Below are 27,445 nucleotides of genomic sequence, written 5' to 3'. Positions count from 1 at the left end.
AAATTTAAATGTCTCTTCAATCGTGTTCAACCTAGATTGAAATCAGGTTTCTTAAGAGGGGGATCTTAAGTTCCATCTAAAGTTATCTCAGTCTGGGGGTTCCCCCTGCTTGGGTTCAATTCTCCAGGGAATGATTTTTTCCCCACACTCACTCAGCGCAAGTTCAGACTTGCAAGTCTTCTGCTGTTCCTTTTTGTGGAGTGGATTTATTCTCATTTACTCTACACTGAAAGCATAGACTCTGGTGGACCAGCTTTATCTGGAGAGTCTCCCAATACTGGCCTTTTTTTTCTTTCTTATTGTTACATAAAATAAAGATAGGTCTCAGATTCAATAATATTTTAGATTCAATGAAATGCAGTGTTTGTTGAAGTCTGATGCTAGTTTCAAGCAGTGTGGTAGCTGGTCTTCGTGACATCCCCCTCCCACCGTGATTCTTGCCTCATCATATTCACGCCCTTATGAGCTGCTTCTCAGACTGAATAAGACTAACCCATGAAACCAATAGGACATTATGGAAATGACAGAGTGTGATCACCAATGCTGGGTCATAAAAGAGCTTGCTGCTTCTATCTTGTCCTCTTTCGGATCACCCATTTTGGAAGAAGCCAGCTGCCATGTTGTGAGGACATTCAAGCCGTGCCATGGAGAGGTCCATGCAAAGCATTAGGGCTTTCCACCAACAGCCAGTGCCAACTTGTCAGGCACGTGGGTGAGCCAACTTGAAAGAGGATCTTTCAGCCCCAGTCAGGCCTCCAGATGACGGCAGCCTGGGCGACATCTTGACTGCAACCTCATGAGGGAGCCTGAGTCAGAACCCCAGCTAAGCCACTCCCAGATTTGTGGTTCACAGAAACTTCGAGATTATAAATGTGTATTGTTTTAAATTGCCAAATTTTGTTGTAATTTACTATATAGCAATGACAATGAATATAAAAGCTAGAAAATATATTTTTAAACAAAAAGTTTTACTTGTCTTTTCAAAAGCAGTTTTCAGTTCTTTGTTTTCTAATGATCCTTTTTCTACATTAATGGAAGAATTTCTATTATTTTCAGGACAACTGAGAATATTTGCTATGTCTAATGTAAAGGTAAAGACTTGCAAGTGACTTCATGATTTATGCTTCAAACTTCATAATTTCAGTGAAGAGATTTTCTAATAATGATATAAGTAGAAATAAAATATGTATTGCTTTTTTTTTAGAATAGGGAAGTATTGATTGGATTATTTTTAATCCAAAAGGAATAGTTTACTTGCAAAGGCATCCTTAATTACCCTAAAATGCCTTAGTTTGGAACATCAGCTAAAGAGGTGTGTTAGTTACTCAGAAATATTGGAATTCTTGCTAAGCTCTGGTTCTTAGTCTAAGCTGTATACCTGGGGTCCTATGGCTCTGCCCTTTGTGCTTGTTGACACTGACATTTTAATGAATATTTAATGAACACACGCTTTGGAGAGCCTCTTGGTTTTTGATGGCATCTCTGGAAAAAGTCATCTTTTGTGGTCTTGTGCCCTAAATATCTACTAAATCTATTGAAATAGGTTAATATTATTTTTCCTCTTTGATATTCAAAATGATTATTTTAACCTGCATTTTGGTTATTATTGTTGATTGTCATAAAAATCCAGTGGTTTCTAAACTTCGTTGCTCATCAAAATCACTTGTGGAGGTGTTTTGTTTTTTTTTTTTTAAAATATAGATACTGGACCTCATGCCTGATTTCCTAAATTAGAATCTTCAGGAGCGGGCCTTGGGAACTTGTATTTTTTTAGTTAACACACTCTCCAGTTGATTCTTGTAGAGTCATTCCAGCGTACCACTAACAGTGTAAGAATCCACTGGGTTTGCCCCCTGCCCGTCCACCCGCCTCCAAGTCTGCAGGGAAGAGAAGATATGGAATAGCGTTTGCTAGAAGAAATCTTAGAGATCATCTGGTCCACACCCCCTCATTTTTCAGGTGAGGGAACCCCTACTTCATGTGAAGTGACTTACTTTCTTGAGAGTTTTAGTTATTCTATTAGCGTTATGATAATGTCGTTGGAAATAAAAAGTTAGTAAAAACAAATACAACAACAATGATGGCTCTAAATCTCCATTCTAGAGGTGGGATGCCATTTCTCTTCTGGATAGCAAAGCTGTCCAAAGGCCTTCTTATCTTGCAAGTCATTTCATGATGGTTCTCTTGAGGAGACTTTTCCAATGATGAATATAAGTAGGAATGAAAATATATCTCATTTTTAGATGGGTAAAGAATTGGTTAAGATATTTTTAATCCAGAAAGAAGTACATTACTTGCCAGGTGCAAGATGCTTAGAATAAGAGCCAACATTTTCTGCACTACAAGTGTCAGGACTTCTGGATTAGGGTCTCAGAGCCCCAGCAAGAGGAGGTAATTTGTAGGAGATTGAAGACAAGTAGAAGTCCACAGCATCTCTGTGAATGTCAGCATACAGGATCCCTAAAAGGAAGGAATGCCTATGAGAAAGTCTCTATGGAGGGGGTGGCTGGGGAAATCCAGGACTGTGGTATCTAATGCTCAATTTTATGTCATCTGAACTGCGCTGTAATTCTCTCTCCATTATCCCACCCTTCGCTAAACCATCTTCCACGAACATTAACCTTGTGTTGGTGGTGCTTTGGGGAGTGAAGGAAGGGGTACAGCATAGGGTGAAGGGAAGTTGCATGAGGGTGGAGAATTCAGTGGAAAAGGAAGATGAGAGAGAGAGAATGAAGAAGAATGTAATCCCTCTGAGACTCCCAGGAGACATGGGCCACCGGCCTTCATGAAGAATGTGGATGGGCTCAAGCTGTTTTTCTTGGATGTTAGGAAAGTGACCCCTCAGAAGAAAGACTTGGGAACTGACATCTCAAGCAGACACTTGGGTTGCATCATAAGTTTTCTCTGAAATGGAAGAGTTTATATCATGCCACACACATTCCTGCCACGTAGAAACCCCGGGTCCTGAGGGACATTCCCGCCAGAGGCCGAGCCTGCCCTCCTTCTCATATGTTTCCAGCTGTTCTTTAGACGCTGTCTCAATGCTTCCAGAAGAATAAAACCACGAGTACTCCATCACAAGGGAGGCAGGCTTACAATAGCTGGGGTCAAATGCTTCATTTAAACCCCGAGAAAGGGCCAGGGTTGTCAAGGGAGAACTGAAGGGCCCCCCAGTTCTTCCCAGCCTTTGTATTCCATGATTCTTAGGAAGAGAGGGGCCAGACCCTACTGTTGTGTAGCGATGAATGAAATGGCCTGCCTGGGTGTCAGCTGGCCTGCCAAATTTGGCAGCTGGCAAGGAAGGAACAGAGAACTTCCAAGGAGCAGGCTCAGTTTACATGGGTACCATGTTCATATATGCAGTCAGCACATAGATTATATAGCATCCCCGACATACAGAGAAGGGCTTTGGGGTCCTGGGAAAGAAAGAAGCTCAGAAATAGACACAAATCAGGGTAGCACAAATCAGGATAGAGATTCTGGTCACACATGTGGGATGATCTCAGCAGCTACAGGACATTTGGCTGCCAGGAAGGCACACATGAGGACAAAGGAAGTCATTCCCACAGTCAGGGCCCTGACTGAACCTCAGAAAGGGAGGGGTTGCCTGGCAACAGTGATCTTTCTGTTTTTTTCAGTCGCCCCTGTCAGGAGCATGGTAAGATGTCTTCTCTTCCCCTCCTCCCCCAACTTTCATTTTTCACTTGATTTCATCTGAAGTTGTTGGAAAGCCAGTATGATTTGTTTGAGGCCTCATAGGGATGTAGGTGGGCTCGTTCCTCATGGGGAAACTGAGCTCTGAGGAGCTAAATCCCATCACTGAAGCGTTTGGTTGCACTTACGGGTTTGCCAACTCCTACAGGGGGCAAAATGTGATGACAAAAGCTCATAGCTAGGAGAAGCGAGGCGACATGGTCCTGCAGAATGCCTGCAGAAACAGCAAACAATTGATCTATTAATTTGCACGATCATTCGTACTGCAGGCCATCCTGATGTTTTAGCAAATCAGGCATTGGCTTCCAAAAGACTCACCTCTCCCTGTCTGCAGACCTTACATGCCCGGCGTTTACAGGAAATGACCTTCCACCTGCCCCTGATAGGTGCTGCTCTGAGATTTGGTGTGAGGACAAAAGAAACCTCGTTGGATTATAAAAGCTCTTGTGGATGGGACCATCTCTTTTTTATTTCTCTGTACCTTACAGGCACCTAGCATTGAGTTTTTTATGCACTGGTCCTCAAAAAATGTCCATTTTGTTGAGTAATAAGATGCACCTGTATTTCTGTGGGCCTCATGGTGCCTGGTCTTTCCAATTACTTTCCAATATTACTTGGATATTAAAGGAAATGGTGACCCCCAGGAGAGAGGCTTGGAATGTACTATCTCAACAGCAAACACTTGGATTACGTTAGAAAACTTTTTCTATGAAATGGAAGAGTTGAGTCCTAGCACACGTGGACTTGTGTAGACTGAGGGGTCCAGACATGCCCACACCCCGTGCCTTCCTGCCAGGAAGAAGACTGAGGGAGTGAGAAGGCTTCAGTAAACCTGGTTGCATCAGGTGTAATGGAAAAGGGAGTTCATTGTACCTTTGCGTGTCAGGCCACACCTTCTCAGGATTATTTTCCAGAGAAGAGATGTTCTTCATTTCCTTGAAGCTTTGATTTGAGGGACTGGAGAGAAGGGCAGAACTTTCCTGAGTTGAGAGGCAATGCTGCCAACTGTTGGGCATTTCCTGCCAAGATGCAAACAAGTAAGGGGCAGGAGGCACTGCAGGAAGCACCCAAGATGAGACTGAATGACTGAGTCTGTCGGATTGGCCTGGAGGTCCTAAGCTGTTGGTGGCGGACTCTTGCATTACGCCTTCTAGTCTGCATTGCTGGTAGTGTGACCTAGCAATTTTTTAAATGTTGCTCCTTTTTCCTCGTTTTAAATTTAATTTCTGTCTCTTGCCAGATACGAACCATAAAAAATAAGTGAGTATTTATCCTTTACCTGCACCTCTGGTTTCTGAGCCTTGTAAAGAGTCTGTCCCGAACGAACCTAGAAGCAAAGATGCCATGCACTTCCTCCCCAGAGTGGTCCAGCTTCATCCCAGAACCCACGTAACCCAGAATGCCCAGCAGGGTCAGACGTCAGCCTTGGGCATTTGAGCCCGATCCTCATCTTTGCTCGTCCTGATGAGAACAGAGGGTTTCTCTGGTTTGTTGTTTACTTTTGGGATCGCGGGGATGGTGGTGATCAATTTTGCAAGTTTGGAAATGGCCTTTCTGAGGTTTTCTCTGATCATTCTCAGTCTTGAGCTTCAAGAAAACTTATGTAATGGTGGCTTATGTAAAGGACACTTCTTTGGTATTTTCTTCAAAAGGCTGACAGTACCAAGTCTAAATTTACAAAAGCTGAAGCTCACAAAGAACTAACTAATCTCTTTATGAAAACTGAAAGTTGATCATTTAAAATTACCTCAGAATATTCAGGTGCTTTTCCAGAGAAAATAGTAGCTACGTGGAAGGCCGCTGCGTACTGGTAATCTACTGTTAGAATGGCAGCATCATTTCCAGATGTCTAGGGGGATCCGGCAGGGACATCATCAAGCAGGTGAGTAAGCCAATATACATTCAGAAGTGACACTACTAGGATATAGCCGGGTCTCAAATAAGTACTAAAATCATGATATTGTTATTTCTACATTTTATTTTTGTTATTTCCTATCTTTTGTTAATAGACATGCTAACAGGTGTGAGGTGACATCTCATTGTGCATTTGATTTGCATTTCCCTGATGATTAATGATGTTGAGCACATTTTCATATACCTGTTGGCCATTTGTATGTCTTCTTTGGAAAAATGTCTATTAAGACCTTTTGCCCATTTTTTTAATTGGGCTATTCGATTTTTTGCTATTGAGTTGCATGAGCTCCTTGTATATTTTGGATATTAATCCTTTATGGGATACGCAGTTTGCAAATATTTTCCCCCATTCCATAGGTTGCCTTTTCATTTTTTTGATGGTTTCCTTTGCTGTGCAGAAGCTTTTTAGTTTGATGTAGTCCCACTTGTTTATTTTTGCTTTTGTTGCCTTTGCTTTTCGTGTTGGGTCCAAAAATTCACTGCCAAGACCAATGTCAAGGAGCTTACCTGCTATGCTTTTTTCTAGGAGTTTTATGGTTTCAGGTGTTAAATTCAAGCCTTTAATTTGTTTTTAGTTGCTTTTGGTATATGGTATAAGATAGGGTTCCAGGTTCTTTCTTTTGCTTGTGGATATCCAATTTTCCCAGCACCATTTATTGAAGAGACTTTCCCTTCACCATGGTATATTCTTGGCTCTTTGGTCAAAAATTAATTGACCATATGTGCATGGGTTTATTTTTGGACTCTCTATTCTGTTTTTATGCCAATATCATACTGTTTTGCTTACAATAGCTTTGTAAAATAATTTGAAATCAGGAAGCGTGCTGCCTCCAACTTTGTTCTTCTTTCTCAATATTGCTTTGGCTGTTTGAGATCTTTTGAGGTTCCATATGAATTTTAGGATTATTTTTTCTATTTCTGTGAAAAATCCCATTGGAGTTTTGATAGGGACTGCATTGAATCTGTAGATGCTTTGGGTAGAATGGACATTTTAGCAACGTTAAATCTTCCAAACCATGAACACAGAATATCTTTCTATTTACTTGTGTCTTCAATTTCTTTCATCAATCCTTTGTAGCTTTCAGGGTACGGATCTTTCACCTCCTTGATTAAATTTATTCCTAAGTGTTGTATTCTTTTTGATGCTATTGTAAATCAGATTGTTTTCTTAATTTCTCTTTCCAGTAGTTTGTTGTTAGTGTATAGAAATGAAACTGATTTTCATATATTGATTTTGTACCCTGTAACTTTACTGAACTCATTTATTCATTCTAACAATTTCTTAGTGGAGTCCGTAGGGTTTTGTATATAATATGTTGTCATCTGCAAACAGACAATTTTACTTCTTTGTTTCTGATTTGGATGCTTTTCATTTCACTTTCTTGCCTGATTGCTCTGGCTAAGACCTCCAGTACTATATTGATCGAAGGGGTGAGAGCGGGCAAACTTAAAGCTTTCAGCTTTTTTCCACTGAGTGTGATGTTAGCGTGGGCTTGTCATAGATGGATGGCCTTTACTATGTTGAGCTATGTTCCCTCTGTACCCAATTCGTTGAGAGTTTTTATCATGAAAGGATATTGAACTTTGTCAAATGCTTTTTCTAAATCTATGGAGATGATCCTAGGATTTTTTTTTTCCTGCTTTATCTCCCCAACCCACCCCGTACATAGTCGTATATCTTAGTTGCAGGTCCTTCCAGTTGTGGGATGTGGGACGCCGCCTCAAAGTGGCCATGTCCGCGCCCAGGATCCAAACCCTGGGCTGCCGAAGCGGAGTGCACGAACTTAACCACTTGGCCACAGAGCCGGCCCCAGATCCTATGATTTTTGTCTTTCATTTTGTTACCGTGGTGTATCACATATATTGATTTGCAGATGTTGAACTATTTCATCCCAGGAGTAAACCCCACTTGATCATGGTGTATGATCCTTTTAACGTACTGTTGAATTTAGTTTGCTAATATGTTGTTGAGAATTTTCACATCTGTATTCATCAGGGACATTGATTTATAATTTCTTCTCTTGTAGTGTCCTGGTCTGGCTTTGGTATCAGGATAACGTTGGTCTCGTAAAGTGAGTTTGGAAGTGTTGTCTCCTTTTCTATTTTGGGGATGAACTTGAGAAGGATTGGTATTAATTCTTCTTTAAATGTTTGATAGAATTCACCAGCGCAGTCATCTGATCCCGGACTTTACTTTGTTGAAAGATTTTTGATTATTGATTCCATCTCTTTACTAGTTATTGGTCTGTTTCAGATTTTCTATTTCTTCGTGATTCGGTCTTGATAGGTTGTATGTTTCTAGGAAATTACCCATGTCTTCTAGGTTATCTACTTTGTTGGTGTACAATTGTTCACAGTAGTTTCTTACGATCCTTAGTATTTCCACATTATCAGTTATAATATCTCTTCATTTCTGACATTTTAATCTTCTTTTTTTCTCAGTCTGGCTAAAGGTTGTCAGTTTTGTTTGTCTTTTTAAAAAACCAGCTCTTCATTTCATTGAACTTTTCTATTGTCTTTCTAGTCTCTATCTCATTTATTTCTGTTCCGATCTTTGTTATGTCCTTCCTTCTACTAACTTTGGGCTTAGTTTGTTCTTCTTTTTATAGTTCCTTGAGGTGTAAAGTTAGGTTGTTTATTTGAGATCTTTCTTTTTTCTTAATGTAGTAATTTGTTTATCACTATGAACACCTCCTTAGAACTGTTTTGGCAGTATCCCAGAAGTTTTGATGTTGTTTTTCCATTGTCATTTGTCTCGAGATATTTTCTGATTTCTTCTTTGACCCATTGGTTGTTCAAGAGTGTGTTGTTCAATCTCCATGTATCTGTGAATTTTTCAGTTTACTTCTTGTATTTGATTTCTAGTTTCACACCATTGTGGTTGGAAGAGGTTCTCGATATGACTTCGGTCTTCTCAATTTATTAAGACTTATTTTGTGGCCTAAAGTATGATCTATCTTGGAGAATGTTCCATGTGTCCTTGAGAAGAATGTGTATTCTGCTGCTGTTGGATGAAATATTCTGTGTATGTTTGTTAGGTCCATCTGGTCAAATGAAGTCCGATGTTTCCCTATTGATTTTCTGTCCGAATAATGGATCCATTGTTGAAAGTGCGACATCAAAGTCCCCCACTATATTGTATTGCTGTCTTGTTCTCTCTCAGATCTGTTAATGTTTGCTTTATATGTTTAGATGCTCCAATGTTGGGTGCATAAATGTAACACTGGTAACATCCTCTTGATGAATTGACCCCTTTATTATTATATGATGATCTTTTTGTCTCTGGTTACAGTTTTTGGCTTAAAGTCTATTTTTTTCAGATATAAGCATAGCCACCACTACATTCTTTTAATTTCCACTTGCATGGAATATTTTCTATCTCTTCACTTTGAGCCTACATGTTTCCTTAAAGCTGGAATGAGTCTCTTTTAGGCAGCGTATAGTTGGGTCATGTTTTCTTAATCCATTCAGCCACTCTATGCCTTTTGATTGGAGAATTTAGTCCATTTATATTTAAAGTAGTTATTGATAGGTGTGGACTTACTATTGCCCTCTTGTTAAATGTTTCCTGACTCTTTCGTAGTTCCTTTCTTCCTTTCTCGCTCTCTTCCTTTGTGATTTGATGATATGCTGCAGTGGATGCTCTGATTCCTTTCTCTTTGTGCAGCTTCCTTTTTGCATCCACAGTAGGTTTTGCTTTGTGGTTACCATGAGGCTTATGTAAAACATCCCTTAGTTGTAGCAGTCTATTTTAGGCTGATAACAACTTAACTTCAAAAGCATACAAAAGCTCTACATTTTTACACTCCCCTTCCGCATGTCATGATTTGATGTCACAATTTACATCTTTTTGTTTTGTGTCTATTAACAAATTATTGTAGTTGTAGTTATTTTTAATACTTTTGTCTTTTAATCTTTGTACTAGAGTTAAAAGTAATTTACTCACTACCATTACAATATTAAAGTATTCTGAGTTAAACTACGTATTCACCTTTACAAGTGAGTTTTATTTACCGAAGTTGAAAATATATGCACTCTGTCATCCAGAAATTTCACTCCTAGGCATATACCTTACAGAAATGGTGTCTATGAACACAAAGAGATATGTAAAGAGTGTTCATAGCATCATTATATAGAAATAACCCATATGTCCATCGTGAGTAGAATGGATAAATAATGATACTCATACAGTGGACTCCTGTATAGCAGTTAAAACAAATCAATTACTGCCTTACCCAAAAAGATGAAAAAATAAATCTCACAAACATAATGTTATGCAAAAGAATCGAAATTCAAAGAAAATATAACAACTTATCATATATTTTATCCAGTTTGAAGACTGGTAAAACTCAACATTAGTATTAGAAGTCAAGACAGTGGCTGCCTCTAGGAGCAGGGAGGAACAGGGTAATACTTTGGAGGGAGCACACGGAAGCTTCTGGGGCACTGACAATTTTTGATTTATTCACCTGTGTGATGTTTCATGAATGTTGAGATAATCATCTATAGTCAATGTATGTTATGTTTCACAATAGAAAGACATAAAACTATATCTTTTCATACTTCCCTAAAAGAACATCATAAACCTTGATGATAACAGATCAGAAAAGAGTGAAAATCTTGCTTCCCACTGTCCTATGCCCCCAACAGGAAGCTTGGATAGTTTTTCAAAATTAATAATTGGAGACACATTCACAGGAATGCATTGACTACATAAAATACCATCTGATACTTTAATTTTTAAGGTAACTCAACTCAGTCTATGTAGTACTCCAAAGGAAGACACCTGCCATGTAGAGAAACTCAAGTACGCCAGGCCCCTTAGGAATCAGGCTCACATACACACCGCTACATTTAGTCTTTGGAACAGTCCTGGAAGGGAGGTGAGCATCATCCGTGTCACACACTTGGCAGGGGTGGGAGGACAGCCAGAGCCCAGGGTGTCTGAGTAACCTCTTGAGGCCTCAGAGCTGGTAAGTGATGCAGTCAGAATTTGACCTCTGGGTGGCCACACTCCAGGGCCCATGCCCTATACACTGTCATATTTTGCCTTTCAATTTCTTCTTGTTAAGCTGAACTGAATGTAGCAGGTAGAAAAAAGAGGACGCCCGCCTACAAATGAAGATGAACCTTCAAATAAGATCAGATGGGCCAGTCTCTAAGATCAGACCTATTAATCCACAGATGATTTGTGAGCCCAGCCATCATCCTAAATTCTGTCTTGGATACAGTTTTATGATGAAGCTAGAATGTCTCTCCATATGACATCAAGAAGAAAGATCTCAAAACACAGACAGTGAAAGTTCAAAGTCACAGAGCTGGAAAGATGAAGGCAGAAGACTCTAGTGACCAGCTAAAGCTACCGAGAGGCAGAGTTGGACGGCTAGATGTGAGAGTGGTGGTGGCATTCAGCATTTGTGAAGGACGAATGTGTCACATCTGGCTTGGCGTGTAGTGAGTGAAGAGATTGCAGTACCTGGAGAGGTGTTCATAGTGTGGAGTGAGTGGGGTCCATTGGGCTCTGCCCAGGGCTTGGATAAAAGTTCCCCCCAAACTTTCCAATCATTAAACTATGAATGACCAGTCCGGCCTCTCCAATAACTTGAAATATAGTCTCTAGCAAACTTAATTTGTGTCATAAAATTAATAGACTAGTTTATACATCAGACTTTTATGAGATTGGGTAGTATGGATCAAATCTCCAAAACCTGAGTTCCTCTTGGAATACAAGAAATTCTGTCTCCAAAAGTACAAAATTGAGATCTCTGAGATTGAGACTTTCCCAAACAGTGGCAGAGGCACCCTGGGGTGCCTTGGAAAACTCAGGGCACTACAGAATATTTTAAAATTTTGAAGGAGACCAGTGACATCTATCAGACACCAAGTAAATGACTAGCTTGAAGTAGTCCAAAATTTCAATATTAAACCATGCTTTATTTCCATCCAAGAGAGGACTTTTTCAAAACTGGGTTTTTGGTAGCAGTTGTGATAAAAAGCAAGTACTGCATGAAAATCAATGTGGAGCAGGAAACGAGGATGGTGGTATCTGCTCTGATTCCAAAGTTTGAGAAGTTGTGCAGTGCCCAACAGACACACACATCCAGGAGTTAACTGTGGGTTTATTTAAGAAGGAAATAAACAGATTCTCTTTTCTTTCCATTTCTGTATTACTTTTCCAAAAGACTACTCAAGTGTTAGGACTTAAGTGTTTATTGAAGTGTTTGCACCCAACAACTGGATAAATGGAACAGTTAGGTATTTCTTTTACCCAAGGGATATTGTGAAAAAGTTACTGAGACACTAAGGGTTCCACAAGCCAAGAAAGTTTGGGAACCTTCAGACTAGGGTGCAGCTAAAGGTCCATCCATCCCAATAGACCCCACCTGAAACAGCAATGGGTCCTCCCAGTGATTTTTCCAACCCTGACCTCCTCTGATTCAGCTAAAGCAGAAAGGTCTCTGGGTCTGAAGTCAGAAGACTTAGGGTTAATTTTTGTTCTGTTACTTTCTAGCTGGATGATCTGATGAAAATCACTCATCTTTTTAAAGTCTGTTTCCTTGTGTGTTCATGAGGCTGTAATGTAAGCCCTTCCCATTTTATAGGATTGTCCACGAAAATCAATACATGGAAGATTACATTGTGAATTAAGTTATTGTTATTATGACTAATAATAGTACTGGCTACAAAGGGTCCCAGTGTTTCCACTTGCTTTCCTTTGCACTGTGACTATTTTCTCTTGAAGAATTTTTCTTCTCCATCACAGTTTATATCTATATCCATCTGAGTCCTGGAAGGAAAAGATGGCGCCCTCAACCGGTTACTGGGCCACGTTGAAGGAGGGGGTTATCTACATAGGTCTGGGCAGCATTCTCAGAACCCCCAGGAAGGGGGACCCCCAGGGAGTAGCAGAAGCAGAAAGCTTTTACCCGGGTGTGTGACCTGTGCAGTCGCTCAGGGGCCGTGCTCAGAAGGTCCCCACACTTGGCTTAATGGTCTACTGACACATTCTTGAAATTCTTAGTAATTTCTTTTTAAGGTAAAAAATCATGTTTATTTAAAAATACAATATTTTTTTTTTAGTCTATTCACATTGTTATGCAATCATCATCTCCATTGATCTCCGTCTTCCCAAACTGAAATTCCATATCTCTTAACCAATAATTCCCCATTCTCCCTTCCCTCTGCCCGTGGCAACCACTACTCTACTTTCCGTCTCTGAATTTGACAACTCTAGGGATCTCATGTAAGTGGAATCATAGAATATTTGTTGTTTTGTGTTGGTTTATTTCACAGCACAATGTCTTCAAGGCTCAGCCATGTTGAACCATGTGTCCAAATGTCATTCCTTTTTAAGGCTGAATAATATTTTATTGTGTGAGTAGACCACATTTTGTTTATCCATTCTTCCATCCATGGGTTACTTTTTGAACAATGGGCTCTGCAAGTTGGTTTTGACCGGACCCCATAAATCACGTAGCCGGTCTGCTTGCACGTCCTCCAGGTCCAAAGAGACAAGAAGAGGAAGGGGTGTCATTGGAACCTGGTGAGAGCCCAGAGTGGGAGGGGCTGCTCCACAGGGGCTGTGGCCTAGGGTGCAGTACTGTCAAAGCTGTGTCTTCTATGGAAGAGGAGGGGATAAATAGCCCGTCTCTTTCTCCTCCATCCTTTGAACACCTGCCTGTGCTTCCTGCTGGCTGAACTGTATCGGAGTCTGTACATTCTCTAGATTTCAGCCTCCATGGCTCCGAAAAGGGGATCGAGAGGCAGTTAGAGGACATGGAGGGGCAAGTGAAGACCGACCACACACTCTGCACGTAAAGGATAAAATGATCTCCCTGCCAGAGGAGCCTGTATGACACCTCACCTGGGCCACATTCACCGCCCTCTGCTTCTCCAAACGCTAGCTGTCCTTTGAGGCCCAAGGCGAGTTCTACTTTCCCGACAAGCTGACCCACCTCCTCCCAACCACTTGTATAGCATTTCCAATCTGACCCCGAAGATTCTGTTAATTAACTATAATAAATAATCAGTCATGTGGATTCATGTTAGAGTATAATTAGATTTATTCGTTCACTAAGGAGATGTTTTAGAAGCACCTGAGATGTGGAAATGAGAGACACAGTCCTGCTGGGGTAGCCTGGCTGTCGCTGAGTGGCCCCGGCTGGTTCTTGCCTCTGTATTCACACCCCTCAGTGGTTCCTTCCCAAGTGAGTCCAGGTGTAGTCAGGTAAGATGTTTTGCCAATGAGACAATACCAAATGTGACACAAGAAGACGGTTAGAAACTGCTTGCACATTGGGTCCTGCCCCTTCTTGCTGCTGGAAACTTCCACCGCCAAGTGAACGAGGCTAGAGGGTGAGACGTCTCAGTTATCCCAGCCACCCCAGCTGAGGCCCCAGAAATGCAAGAGAGGCCATCAGAGACCATCCAGCACCAGCCAATAAAGCCCAGATCAGAAAAAGCCCCCTCACGGAACTTCAGGACTAGTCCTGGGATGTGGACAGGAGGTGGATCTGTGCGCCACCAACGATGCCGAGCACAGCCATTGCTTTGTGAGAGGCAGCTGCTGGGTGAACGTGTACAGAGCAGGACCTGTGAAGGTCACCTGCGGGCGACAGGGAAGGACAGGCAGAGGCTGTCACGTGGGAACTGGGACTTGGAGAAGGAGTGGCCGCTGGCGAAGTAGACCAGCAGGAGGAGGGTGGCCCAGGATGGCAGACGAGCCTGGGCGCAGGGCAGAGATGAACAGAGTGTGGAGCTGGAGCGGGCCATGGAGATAGATGTCCTGCTGCTGGAGGTTACACGCTAGGCCAGGCGTCCTTGAAACCTGACTCTCTTAGCCTCTGTGCTGCCTGCAGACCAGCAAGTACAGACGGGAACATCCATCCATCCATCCACCCACCCACCCATACAGGACCCTCGGGGTAAAGAGTTGTCACTAGTTGCTTTCTGAAATGTTTGCTTCACTTTTCTGGTTTTTATGACTTCACTGTTTCTCACCTTTTTCTTGCGCTCACACTTTGGATGTGAGGGCAGATCTGTTAATAGACATCACTTTTGTGAGCAAGTCTGAGGCTCCACAAAAACTTTCTTGGGGGCCAAAAAGGACATATTCATACGATATAGACCCCCCCAGACACCCTCCAGACCCCCGAGTTAGGCCATTTGTCCTGGCAGCTCTCCAGTCTCCTTGGTCCCGCAGGAGAGTTAAAGTGATTTGAAATGAGAGTTTGAACTTCAAGTTGCCAGTTATTAAGCGGGCCTCTCTTTCTCTCTTTCTCTCAGCTTTTGCAATTCCTCAAAAGCACTGGAAAGCAGAGTCTGCTGGGGAATGTCTTTTTCTCCAGCCTCTCTTGATACCAGTGACAACAAACAAGCCACACAGCACGCTCCGTGCCTCTTGGCGCAGAGCCCTGGGCACAGGGGCCAATGGGGACAGCATAACAGTGATCGAACAAGACCTTCAGCTGTCATGTCCAGAATGTCACACACCAGGCTTGGAAAAGTCTTCACTCACCCTAAACACTGCTTTTGCTGTCATGTCTCTTGACTGCTTCGCTCAAAATTCAACACAATTCACACTTTATTATTGTGTGAAAGGAGAAAAATTCTTTTCTTTTTCTCACAGAGACCCTGAAGAGAGCAATTTCCAAGCGTTCCCTCTGACACATTGAGAGAAGGCGTGTTTTGATATGACTGCGCTTTTCTTCTCCCTCTTAAATCCACATTTTGATCTGCCTGCTGGGCAGCAGACAGCGAAGCCAGGCAGAAATTCCTGTGGTCCTCGGGGCGGGGGGGGGGGGGGGGGGGGGGCAGTAGTGAAGGGCTGGGGCTGCTGTCTTAGACCAAGTTTCCATTTCAGTTGCGAATGTCAGGGTCAGAAATTTTCGATAGCCGATAGCAGAGACCCAGCATCTCCAGAGCAAGAACGCATCTGTCAGGGGCTCTGCGAGGTTCCTTGACACCTGCTATGGAATTTAACCTTACTAAAAAGAAGTCATAACTGGTAGAAAGTGCCAACTATACTATCCCCCCAACAAACCCTCCATGGCCCTTGCTGTGCATATTGGCCATCTCCCTAACAGAAGTATGTCACGCCCTGCTGGATTAATTGGCACCATCAGTTATGTCCATATCAACAGGCAAGAGCAAAGATCCAGGCTTTGGACTCAGTCTCTTAAAAGTTTAACTAGTGTATCTGCTATCTATTGCTGCGTAACAAATTATCCTAAAACTAAGTGGGTTAGAACAACAGGCGTTTGTTATCTCACACCCTTTCCGTGGGTCGGGAATCCAAGACTGGTTTGGCTGGGCGATTCTGGCTCAAGGTCTCTCCTGAGGTTGCAGTCAAGATGTGGGGCTGGGCTTGCTTGGGGCTGAAAGATCTGATGGCAAGATGGCTCTCTCCTTTGCCCGTTGGCAAGAGGAGGCAGTAATGGGGCTTTGATACCAAAAGAGAGCTTATAAGCCAAGGTGTCTCTCAGCGGTTCTTGTCCAGGGCCAGTGTGGTATAGGGCTCAGCACTGTGCATCTGAGCAAAGAGGAAAGTCGGCCGGTGAATGGGGCCAGAGGGGGAGCAGGGAAAATGCAGGCAGCCATGAGAGGGAAGGTGAGATGTATCAGTTAGACTGTCCCCAAGAGCATCGTTACCGAGCCGCTGTCCACCTAGGTGCAGAGAGGTTGTGTTTAGAAGATGAGTGCACATCTGAGCAAGAGGCTTGGCAATTTGTTGGAGAGGATGTGGAATAGAATCAAAGGCTTTCAGCACCAGCGGTAAGAGCTTGAGAAAGAGCTGCTTGTCTACCCCTCACAGCTAATTATGGGACAGAGAGGAGGCTGAGCCACACGGGAGTCCCTGCCAGAAAGAGATGTGTGAAAACTACGCGTGAGCAAAGAGCTGGATTCAACAGTGGCTTTCATTTTCTCTGGACTCCAACATATTCTCGCTTTTGAGCACCAGACATACACCTGTGAACTCTGGAGTAACATTAACAGGCAAGCGCCACTCATAAAATGTTAGCAGAGTTATTCCTAGTATGGAATTTAGGGAGGATGCTCATCCAACTACACCACCTTATAAATAAGAAACCAAGGTTCTAGGAGGTTAACTGATAACCTCCAGGCCACCGACTTATGAGCAGCAGATCTGCTCCTGGACGTTCTATCTTCTGGCCCCTAGGCCAGCGCTCTTTGCACTAAATTACTAGAGAGAATCAGGTGAGGTTTTATAAGACAGTGAGCGGCCTCATTCCAGTATGCCCCGTGAAAGTGCAGGGCTCGCCCACTCAGAGCTGCTCTCCAGCTAGAAGCATCCTTTTATTAGCAGACCTGAGGGCAAGGAGATGACAAGGATGGTTTAGGCTGCTAATGGATTTCCCCTACATATGCCCTGTGACACTCCAAACCTTACCTCGCTTTGAGACATGGGACACAGTGGAAGCTTGCTAACACTGACAAACCCTTCTGAAGGAATAAACGATTGTGTAAAAAGCCTTTGGCTCAGGGCCTTGTGCAGCTTTGTGCAGCTGTCCTGGTTTCCCAGAATCTAGCCTTCCTGTGACCTCTGAGGCTTAGGGAGCCATGAACGTTCTTCCATGCCCTGCAGGCAACCTCAGGTCACCCAGAGGGACTCTGTTGCTGCCAGGATAACCCATATTTTTACTTCCCCAGATCTTCGAAGCCTTCGCATGAGCGAAGCAGGGACTCCAGGCTATTCCCTGATGAGGCTGATTTGACGGGCGTCCCCAACATACTAGTGTCAGCTTTTCAGAATCGCATTAAGATGTGTTCATGTCAAATCCGTCTCGACAGTGAATCATGTGAATTAGTAACTTGCTCTGTGAAGGCTGAGCTGGAGGAACAGAGGCTAGACAGAAGCAAGCACTCACAAAACTGAGTCATTCAGAGCAGAACGTGCTTCTCCATGTTGTTCACGTGTTGGGGCCCAGGGTAGTTTGACAAGTCAGAATACACAGCTCCAGGAGGATGGACCCCTCGGGTGTATCTACAGGGTGGTGATGGCTTTAGATGTTGGCATTTGTCCCTGCATCCTAGCCACGGTGCACTTCTCACTCTCAAGCTGACATCCCTTAAGAGATAGTTCTTGAGATAATCTTCAAATGTGTGGTCCTGATGTAGTCCTCCACTCAGCTCTCTACAGGAGGGTAACTGTGAGCATTTAGTGCCCCTTCGGTGCAACAATCCATCACCATCTTCCCATACGCAGCTGTGGCAGGTGAAGCATTGGGGCCTCTCCTGAGCAGTGGGGGACTGGCGGGCATAAACCAGTGGTTTCAGCAGCTCCAGGGACAAAGATCAAAGCCAGCCACAACAGGTTTATTGCAAGTGAGAGCTTGAGTTTCACTCTGACACAGGGAAAATCAGCAGGAACCAAGCAGTTGGGAAGTGTTGCAGACTCCGATTACTGGGTGACAGTCCTGTCTGATTCGACGGGCAGGGCTGTGCTAAATTTAGCGTGTCGCCTTACTGGCATTGACCAGTAAGATCCCAAGGAGGTAAGATGCTAAGCACAGTTTTCAGCAGCCTGGTCTTTGTGTCAGGGGGAAGACACCAGGAGCCGTGAAGCTCAGTGGGGCCGGAGAACAAGCAGAGCCAGGGGGGTGGTTAATAAGCAGGTCTCCGAGCTGCAGATGGTGATGGAGGCAGATCAACTGGAGCCCTGTGGGGGCCAACTTTCCCTTTCACTGTACCCCTGGGTGACATATTTCAACAACACAGCGCATCGGGAGCCAGACTATTTCTGGAAGATTCTTATCACAATGAATTTTGGCTTAAACAATTAAAAATAGATTTCTCCTTCTAAAATTAGATAAACCAGACTGATTAAATAAATGTCAAAGATTTCCAGAACAAGACACTCTACAGAAAGGGTCAGCAAACTGCGGGCCACAGGCTGGGAGCCTGTTTTCATAAATAATGCTTTTTGGGGACACAGCCGCACTCATTAGGTTATGAATTAGCTACGGCTGCTTTTAGGCTGCAGTGGAAGGGCTGAGCAGGTGCAACAGAGATCGAGTGGCCTGTAACGGCTAACACATTTACTATCTGGCCTTTTAAGGAAGTTTTCTGACCTCTGCCCTAGAGCAATGGTCGCTGGGCCAGCTCTTCTCAATATTTCCAAAATCTAATGGAACTTGTGCATTTCCTGCTGCTATGGCGACAGAGATGACACAGCAGAGATATCAAACTGGTGGCCCAGAATCAAATTCAGCTTGTGGATACGCGTTCTCAGGGCAGCACAGTTGTGTTTTGCAAAAATTAGCAACATTTTCAAACCAGGAGGTTTCACTAAAAAAATGTCTACTTTTTGGCTACTGTTGAAAAATTGGGCATTCTGGCCATCCTGGGCCCACATTCCTGCATGGTAACCATGCGCCAGAGCCTGGGAGTATCAGCTTTCTTTAGATGGAATGTATCCTGTTCTACTTTGCCACAGACCCCACCATTTCCTGTTGTCTACCTGACACTAAGACAGTGTCAGCTGCAATTTATCACGATTCTTGCCCTGCTGGGTTCACACCTCTAGTGGCTTGATTATTTGTTACCTGCCAGTGAGCATGAGTTTACCACCCCAGAACTAAAATCAAGATTCCATGCTTTGGGCCTGAATTCTCTCAGGTTCCTCCAAAGTACTGATTGTGTCATGCCCATCAGAAGCTCTGTTTGACTATTGCATTAACAAACTGTCTGGAAGAAAGTAGTAAAGTAATACTTTGTAATGGAAAGATGGGGGACCATTGCTGTGAAACAACTAAGAAAATAAAATGCATTGTCTACTGTAATTAGAGTCATTTTTCTTTACCAAACACGAGTCACTAGCAAATGGTCAACTCCAGGAGGACAAGAGGCCATTTCCGACTGCCTGGCCTCAGCCAGGTGGGGCCACTGGTCTTGCTAACATTTTCTCTGGGGGGAGTTTTACCCATAAAATGTATCCTGCATTGCCCACACAGAATCTCTTGTGGTGCCTGTGAAAGATGCACATCGGTGGGTTCAGCCCAGGCCCACGGAATCAGGACCTGTTGTGACCATCATCAACGTACACAAGGGCTGTCACCTATGCTACAATTTTTGACAATCTTCTTTGCTTTCTGAACTTCAAGGATGAATACGATTCACCATTTTTAGAAAATTGAAGCCTTTACCTGTCATCACTAGGATTTACTTGTTTTGCATTCTGAGAGGAGAAAAAAAGAATATTGATTTTTAAAATGATTTTAAAAATCATAATTGCATCTCCCTTCCATCTGCTTGTTTACACAGTTTAGCACAGAAGAGATTTAATTCTTTGTTCAGAACCTGCTGAAAGTTTGAAATATAAAACTCCAAATTCTGTGGCTAATTGTAGAGAAGATGTTTAAAGTTATATAACGAGCTTCTCTCAAAAGGCACTTGGGTAGAGTTTTAAATTTCTTCATCACAGAAGCCAGTGCCTAAAGAAATGGAGCCAGAAACCAAGGGTCTTCAAGTAGTGGTACTGGCCCCGATAAGGCTGGGGGTTGGTGGGAAAGATGGAGCCAGCTCCGCCTTCTCTGTTTGCATATATGTCAAGCAGGACCATTAGCATCTCCTTTAAATGCAAAGCGACACGGAACATTGGAAAATATAAATCTTTTTCCAAGGGCTTGGCTATTTCTGCATGGAATTTATGAATTAAGTTATCCTTTCGTTTCTTTTCAGGAAGCTATAGATCACTGGGGCCTCACTCTGCAGACATCATCCAGGGTATCCAGTTCAAAATCCACCCCTGGCTCGAATCCTGGCTTCTGAGTGGATCCCAGATTCTCTGTGGCTGCACAGTGAATTCCGAGATCACAGAAGGGGAGGAGGGTTTGGGTGACGCCCACTTCCTGATGCTCACTTGGCGGAGTTGCCGGCAGGGCTGGGCTTCTGGCCTGTGTGAGCACTCTTATTTTATTACCCACGTGGGGCCTTTGGACCATCAGTTTTCCTCCAAAAACTCTCTGTCTGTTTTTCATTTGTTAATTGAAGAACTCTTTTATTTAAAGAAATTATTGAAGCCAGCAGGTGTGAACTCTGTTAGCAAGATGGGTGTGTGTTTCTCTCAGCCCAGATCTGCTTTCCTTGAGGCTGTCCATGACAGTTAATTTTATGTGTCCACCTGACTAGGCACCATGCTCAGAGAGCCAGTAAAACGTTATTCCTGGGAGCGTCTGTGAGAGCGTTTCTGGAAGAGATCAGCGTTTGATTCAGCAGAGGAGTAAAGAAGATCCTCTTTCTCCAGGGTGGGCAGGCAGCTCCCAATCCTTGAGGGGGCTGAAAGGAACAAAAAGGCAGAGGAAGGGGGAATTCGCTATCTTGCTGAGCTGGGATGCCCTCTTCTCCTGCCCTTGACATCGGAGCTCCTGGTTCTTGGGCCTTCAGACTCCTGACATCAGTGAGATGCGTCCCCACTAGCGGCCCCCTGGCCGTCAGGCCTCTAACCTCGGACTGGGAGACAGACCAGCGGCTTCTTCGGACTCGGATGGAGCTCCGCCACCTGCTTTCCTGGGTCCCCAGCTGGGAGACAGCAGATTGTGGGACTTCTCAGGGTCCGTAACCATGTGAACCAATTTCCATGATAAATCTCCCCTCATGTATCTCTCTGTATATCTATATCCTACTGGTTCTGTTTCTCTGGAGAACCGTGACTAACGCACTGTTGACACACATTCTCATACAGAGGAAAAGTAATTTTCCCTCTGTCTTTCTGAGTTCTTGGCTGAGATTCCTGTGATAAGGGACAAGTTAACAAGAGAAAAACAAACAGATGTTCATTAACATGTATACCTCATACACACGGGAGATACCCAGGGAAAATGAGTAACTCCCTGAGGTGGCTTAGAATTTAGACCTCAATACCATCTTAGGGATGGGAAAGGAGAGGAGGCATGTAGGCCTCTTAGGCAAGAGTAGATGATTCTTAGGGAAGATGAGCAGGCCCTTAGAAGACCAGATGGGAGGCATGAAGGTTTGTGACAAAGTGTGTCTGGAGGTGATGTGGTGCCCACTGCTAGTCTGTTCTCCTGTGACAAGATACTCCTCGCCGGTTGATGAAACTGCTGGGACAGTTGGGGATGGATGACAACTGAGTTCCTTTTGGACGACTGATCCTTAGGCAGAATTCAGAGAAAGCCCCTCCCCGCCTTAGGTGTTTTTCAAGTGTGTAAGTTTTAAATAGTCAATAGGCCAAAGTGGAATATTTGGGGTGGCATTTTCTGCCACCCTTCACTTACTTTCCTCAATCTTAACTTGGAATTTTTTAAAAATTGGGTCCCTCCATTGTTTTTCCCGGTCATTTTCATCCTGTCCCTTATTAGTGGAAAATATTACTCCTAGGACGTCTTCTGGTCTCCCTCCCCCACTGTGCCCTCCTCTTTCCCACGCCCCCTCCCCATTCCCATCTAAGAATATGGGAGAATGTCCCACTACCTGGGGTTCACTCCTTCCTGCTCTGATATGCACTGCCTTTTCCAGGTTGAATTCCAAGATTGAGACCATCCTTCTGTTCATGGCCTCTTGACTCCACAAGAACCTCCATCCACACTACCTCGGGATACAGAGCCTTGAAATCACGCGAGACTTCCTCCCCTGCTTTTTCAAATGTGAGTCTGGGCACTGCAACCTGCCACACGATGGGATCCTCGGTAACTCGGAGCTTTGCTGCCAACATGGAGCTTTCACACAAATGTTTCCCGGCCCCCATCTGTGAATTAACAAAAAAGTTGAATCCAAAGTAAAAGAAAAGCCTGATTTAGGGCTTCATTAATGAAAGGAATAGTAAGAATTTAAAAATAACAGGCCACTTTCTGAATTTATAGAGAAAATTTTTTAAAACCTTGTTTGATTAAAATTAAAGAAATCATTTTAAAAATAAAGTTCTCTATTTGGGCTCCAACTGTGACACAGAACTCTGAGAGCTGGGGAAAGGCACACCCTCGCTGGCTCGGAGCTTCTCATCCCAGTGTGAAATGGCAGCTCGATGGTTCTAAGGGCCAAGTGGTCCAGCTGCCCCTGGAGGCAGGTGACAAGGGAATATGGTACCTCGGAGACTCTTACTGCTTGCCTGCGACATGGAAGAACCCCTCCCCTCTGAGTCAGAGTAAATAATTTCTTTTGCTTGGTTTTTACCTCTGTGGGATGGCACCCATCATATCATATTAGAGCTAGCTGTTTGCCTGCCAGCTTTCTCAACCAAGCACGACCAAGTTCTATCACTGAGTAGCAAGTAAGAAAAAATCCAGATGAAGCTTAGATAATAAAGATGATTTATTGACTCACGTTGCTGAAAGGACCTCAGTCTGGCCTGAGGTCTGGCTGGATTCAGGGCTCATGGGACGTGACTCAGCTCCAATCTCTCTCTGTCCTTCGTCTCTGCTTCTGTGATGTTGGCCACATTCTCAGGTGGACATGAGATGGCAGTCAGCCGCTCCTGCAATTACATCAACCCCGCATCACGTTAAAGGGAACCAGGGATTGTCTTCCCATGGCTCCAATGGAAGAAGACTGTTTCTTTCCCAGAAGCCCCTGTACGTCTCCTGCCATATTGACTATTTGAGTCACGTGTCTAACCCCTAGACCAATCGCTGAGGCCAAGAGGATGAGAGGTAACAATTAGCGTAGGTACTCAGGTTTCCTGCCTCCTGGGAGCTGGGGGTGGGGTCAGCTCCACCCAGTTGCCTGGCTGGGGACAGGGGAGCAGCGAATCCTAAGATGTCACGTGGCAAAGAGGGTCAGAGAAAGATGCTATAACTACCTTCACACATAGCGAATGCCTCCAGCATCGCATTCACTTCTGCTTGCTTTATCTGCAGTGTCCGTCTCCCCCTTAGACACTGAACGCCTGGACGCTGGCGATTTACTTCTGCAACCCCGGGGCCTGGCATCCAACATGCGTTCAGTGGAGGTTTCTTGCGGACAATTTTTTCAGATGCCTCTGCAGGGTTCACCTTCAGATGATGCCTCTTGGCTATTCCCGGGGACTTTGGGTTCCGTGTCCAGAATTGGATAGAGGTCAGTGGCACCGAGACAGAGAAAGTGTCGGGAACAGCAGCTCCCTGGGTCTCTGGAGTTGTCTTCTCCTGGCCATGTTAAGAGCATGGGGACTCCATCCATTTACCGCACCAGAAGGTTAGTACGTTCTGGCATCATGGGAACTGAGTGGTCCTTGAGTTTGGTTTTTGATATGACATTTATCACGAAAGGACATGGGTGGGTATAAAAATAAAATACCAACAGGGAGCGTGGCTTCTTTCTTCCAGTAATAAAATTGCCTCAACTGAGCTTCTAAGAGAAAGAGGCAGATGAAAGACAGAAGTGAAAATTAGCTTCCCCAGCCCCCTTCTGGAGGTGCAATCTGGCATTTAGCTGGAGGCAGCTACTGGAAAAGATTTGTGGTGGCGACTGTGAAAGAGAAATAAAATGTCAGGATTTCCTCCCTGGCAGGGCCCACGTCAGGTCAGTGCAGATGGTGGCCCCCACCATGCGGTAGGCTGAAAATATACTTTAAAGGGTATTTTGTTGACTCAGCAACCTATGGGACTCGAACATAATGGAATATGAGCCAGCTAATAAGACGCCGTGTTAAATGTTGATTAATGTGGGTACAGTATTTGAAATAATGCAAGTAAAAAAAACCAAACCCAGAACTCAAAATAGCATGAATACACTGCTTATAGCTCCATAAACCATGTGTTCATTTTTAAATATTGAAAGAGTGCTTGGAGTAGAGTAAATAGAGTTCATGAGATTGGAAGCCTTAGTTCATAACTGATTTCAAAGGATTTCTGCAGAATGGTCTTCTCTGGGCAGACGAGTGATGCATTTGCAGAAACTGAGTTCTGCATCCTGGGCCACTTGGGTGTGGACAGGGGTTTTAGTCTAAAGATGAGAGTGCAGAGTGTGAGGAGAGGATGGAAGGGAGGGAAGGAGGGAGGAAAGGAAGAAAGAAGGAGGGACTGGGGCAGCTCCTGGGTGTCCCCTCCTAAGGATATCAGAGCTCAAAATTATCAGCCTGCAGTTTTGTTAACCCAGAAACTTTCTGAACCTGTGACAGTAACTCAGAGTGACTTCAGACAGATATATGTCCCCAGTCACTGAAGCCTCCATCTCAAACAATAAGTGCACGTTTATTGAGGACCTGCTGTCAATCCTTTCGTTAACATACCGTGTCCAGCCCTGTGCTCGGGGCTATAGAGGGGACCACAAAAGTGAGTAGGACAAGGGCCCTGTCATTAGTACACTTCCCATCTCATTAGAGACACAACTATAGCATATGAAGCAGCTGGAAAAAATACATAGTGAAGTACAAGATGGGAAAGTACCAAGAAAAAACAAAAGTGTACTATAAGTGAAAAGAGAGAGAAATTAGTGAATGCTGGAGCAATCAAGGAAGGCTCCTGGGAGGAGGTGGCAATTATGCTGAGTCTTAAAGTGTGGCTATGATTTGGATTATTACATTAAAAAAAAATAAAGGCACAGAGAGGCAGTGAGCAAGGGATCCCGGGACAGCGAGTTTTGCCCAGCTGGCGTGGGGCGGGTGTAGGGCAGAGGGGACACAAAGCCAGCCCAGTAGAGAGGAGGGAGATCCTGGAGGGTCTTGGGAGTCGGGTGCTCAGGACCTCAGGTTTGATTCAGTAGGGGAGTGGCAGCCACTGAAGGCTTTGGAGGAGTTGATAGACAGGGAAGAGGTGTTATGTGGGGAAGATTGATTTGGTAGTCACGGGTTTTGGGGGATCCGGTACTGACTAGGATCACAGGAAGTAGCCAGGTGTAGCAGGGGGACAGGTTTGGAAGGCATTGCCTCCAGGGCCGTCTTGAGAATGGAGAGGAAAGAGGCGGGAAAACCTAGAGGAAAAATCAACCAATCTCTTGTCCCCATATTTGACCCAAGAAGACGCTGAGCCGTGAAACGGCGTGAGCAAGTTTCCTGGGTCTGCCGCTTCTGACCACTGTGGCCTTGGATAAGCCGCTCCATCTCTCTCTCTGTTTCCTTATATATGAAAGTAGAATAACACTTGCCTTATTTCCTTGAAAATGTGGCTGAGGAAGCAGACAAAAGGATTTGGAAAACATTTTGCAAGATACGAAGTATGAGGCAAATATTTGCCGTCATTATACACAATAACTTGTCCCCAGTGTAAACCAGAGCTGCTCTGGGGGCAGGGGGCTTTCTGCCGTGTACCTAAAATGGTGCTGGATTGCCACACATGTGAGTCTCTCTCAGGGGCTTAAAGTCACCTCCTCCCTCTGAGACCCTTCCTTCTGCTGCTCGACTCCGTGGAGAACTTTCTCTAGACCTTCATGCCTCAAACACGGGGTTGTAAACCAGATAACCACGGTCGTTAGGACTGAATGTAGAGTAAGAATAAATAGGTCCTGAGCGAGACCTTGAGAAGCCTCTCCTACGGGCAAAGTTATAAACGTAAGACCTGGACTTTCGGGGGGGCATCATTTTGACTATTAATGTCACTTAATAGGAAAAATGAATCAGACATTTGGGGCTCCCTTCCGGGCTCTCAGACGTCTCGGAGGTGGCGAGGCTGTTGGACCAGTGATGGCTCCCCAGAGGGATGTTGCAGGCCTCTGAGCTACTGGCACCGCTTCCACGCTAGTTTGAAACTGACCACACAGAACCAGACTCAACGCATTGGAATTCAATTAAAACATTTCATTTATCATTTGCATTTTTGTAAAAGGACTGTATGATTGAGTGAACTGTCATATATTTGACGAAGGCGAGGAAGTTGGCTGGAGGAGCTGGTCTGCAGTGAATGCGTGTTATTCTATCTTGGATAGACTGTATTTGAGAGGCTGACGAGACACGGCTGTGGAATTATCCTACGGACAACTGGAGATTCAAGAGTAGAACTTGGGTGAGAGGAAAGGACTGGAGATAAAGGTTTAGGAATCATCTGCAAATAAACAGTAGATAAAAATGAGACTTAGACCTGAAAATCGTACAATGTTATAAACCAATGTTACCTTGATAAAAAAAAATATTGAGACTGGAAGACACATTAAGGGGATACCATAGACAGAGAAGATCAGAGGACCAAGGGTTGAGTCTTGGGCAAATCTCGAGCTAGGGAGCAGGAGACAGAAAGTGTCAAATGCCACCTCTGAACTCCAAGAACTCGCCATCTCGTTGGAGACACCGAACATGCACATCACAGAGGTGCTGGAGGGTGACGTGGGACTATAAAAACCGCCACATGATAATTTGGGTTCTTCAGACCATGAGTGCTGTAGGCGGTCAGGAAGGGAGAGATGTCAAGAGATGGAGCTGCTGCAGAAGCTTGCTGGGAAGGGAGGCAAGCTCAGCCTAGAAAAGGCAACTCTGGGAGCTCTGAGCTAATGCTATATATTTGGGGAGCCTTCAGCCCAGAGACAGGCACAGAGAAATGTGGGAAGTCTGGTCAACCCAGTGGGAGAATCTTTCCCCTCCCCTCCAGCCGGCCTGAACCACCTCCCCATCATTGCCTCCCTCTCCTCTCCCACAGATCCCTCTTCCTGCAGTTCCCTGGGTGCTCATCTTGCCTCTGAAATCTGGCCTGAGCGGCCCCTCTCTGCCTGGAAGGCTTTCCTCCTTCTCTCCTGCTGTTGTACTTTCTGGAAGCCTCACAGGACCACCCGAGTTGACTTCCTTCCTCAAAACTCTAGTAACTTGATTTTCTTCACCATGTATTTGAAAGTTCAGAGAGAGTTCTTTATACAGTTTTTCATCCTTTATATGCTTGGCCTGTCCCCCAATGAAATTGTATATAGCCTGCCTTAGAAAACTGTTACAAGAGGGGCA

Source organism: Equus caballus, chromosome 31 (assembly GCF_041296265.1).
Source record: "Equus caballus isolate H_3958 breed thoroughbred chromosome 31, TB-T2T, whole genome shotgun sequence".
In the NCBI taxonomy this organism is placed as follows: domain Eukaryota; kingdom Metazoa; phylum Chordata; class Mammalia; order Perissodactyla; family Equidae; genus Equus; species Equus caballus.
Note: the sequence above shows the minus strand (reverse complement) of the source record.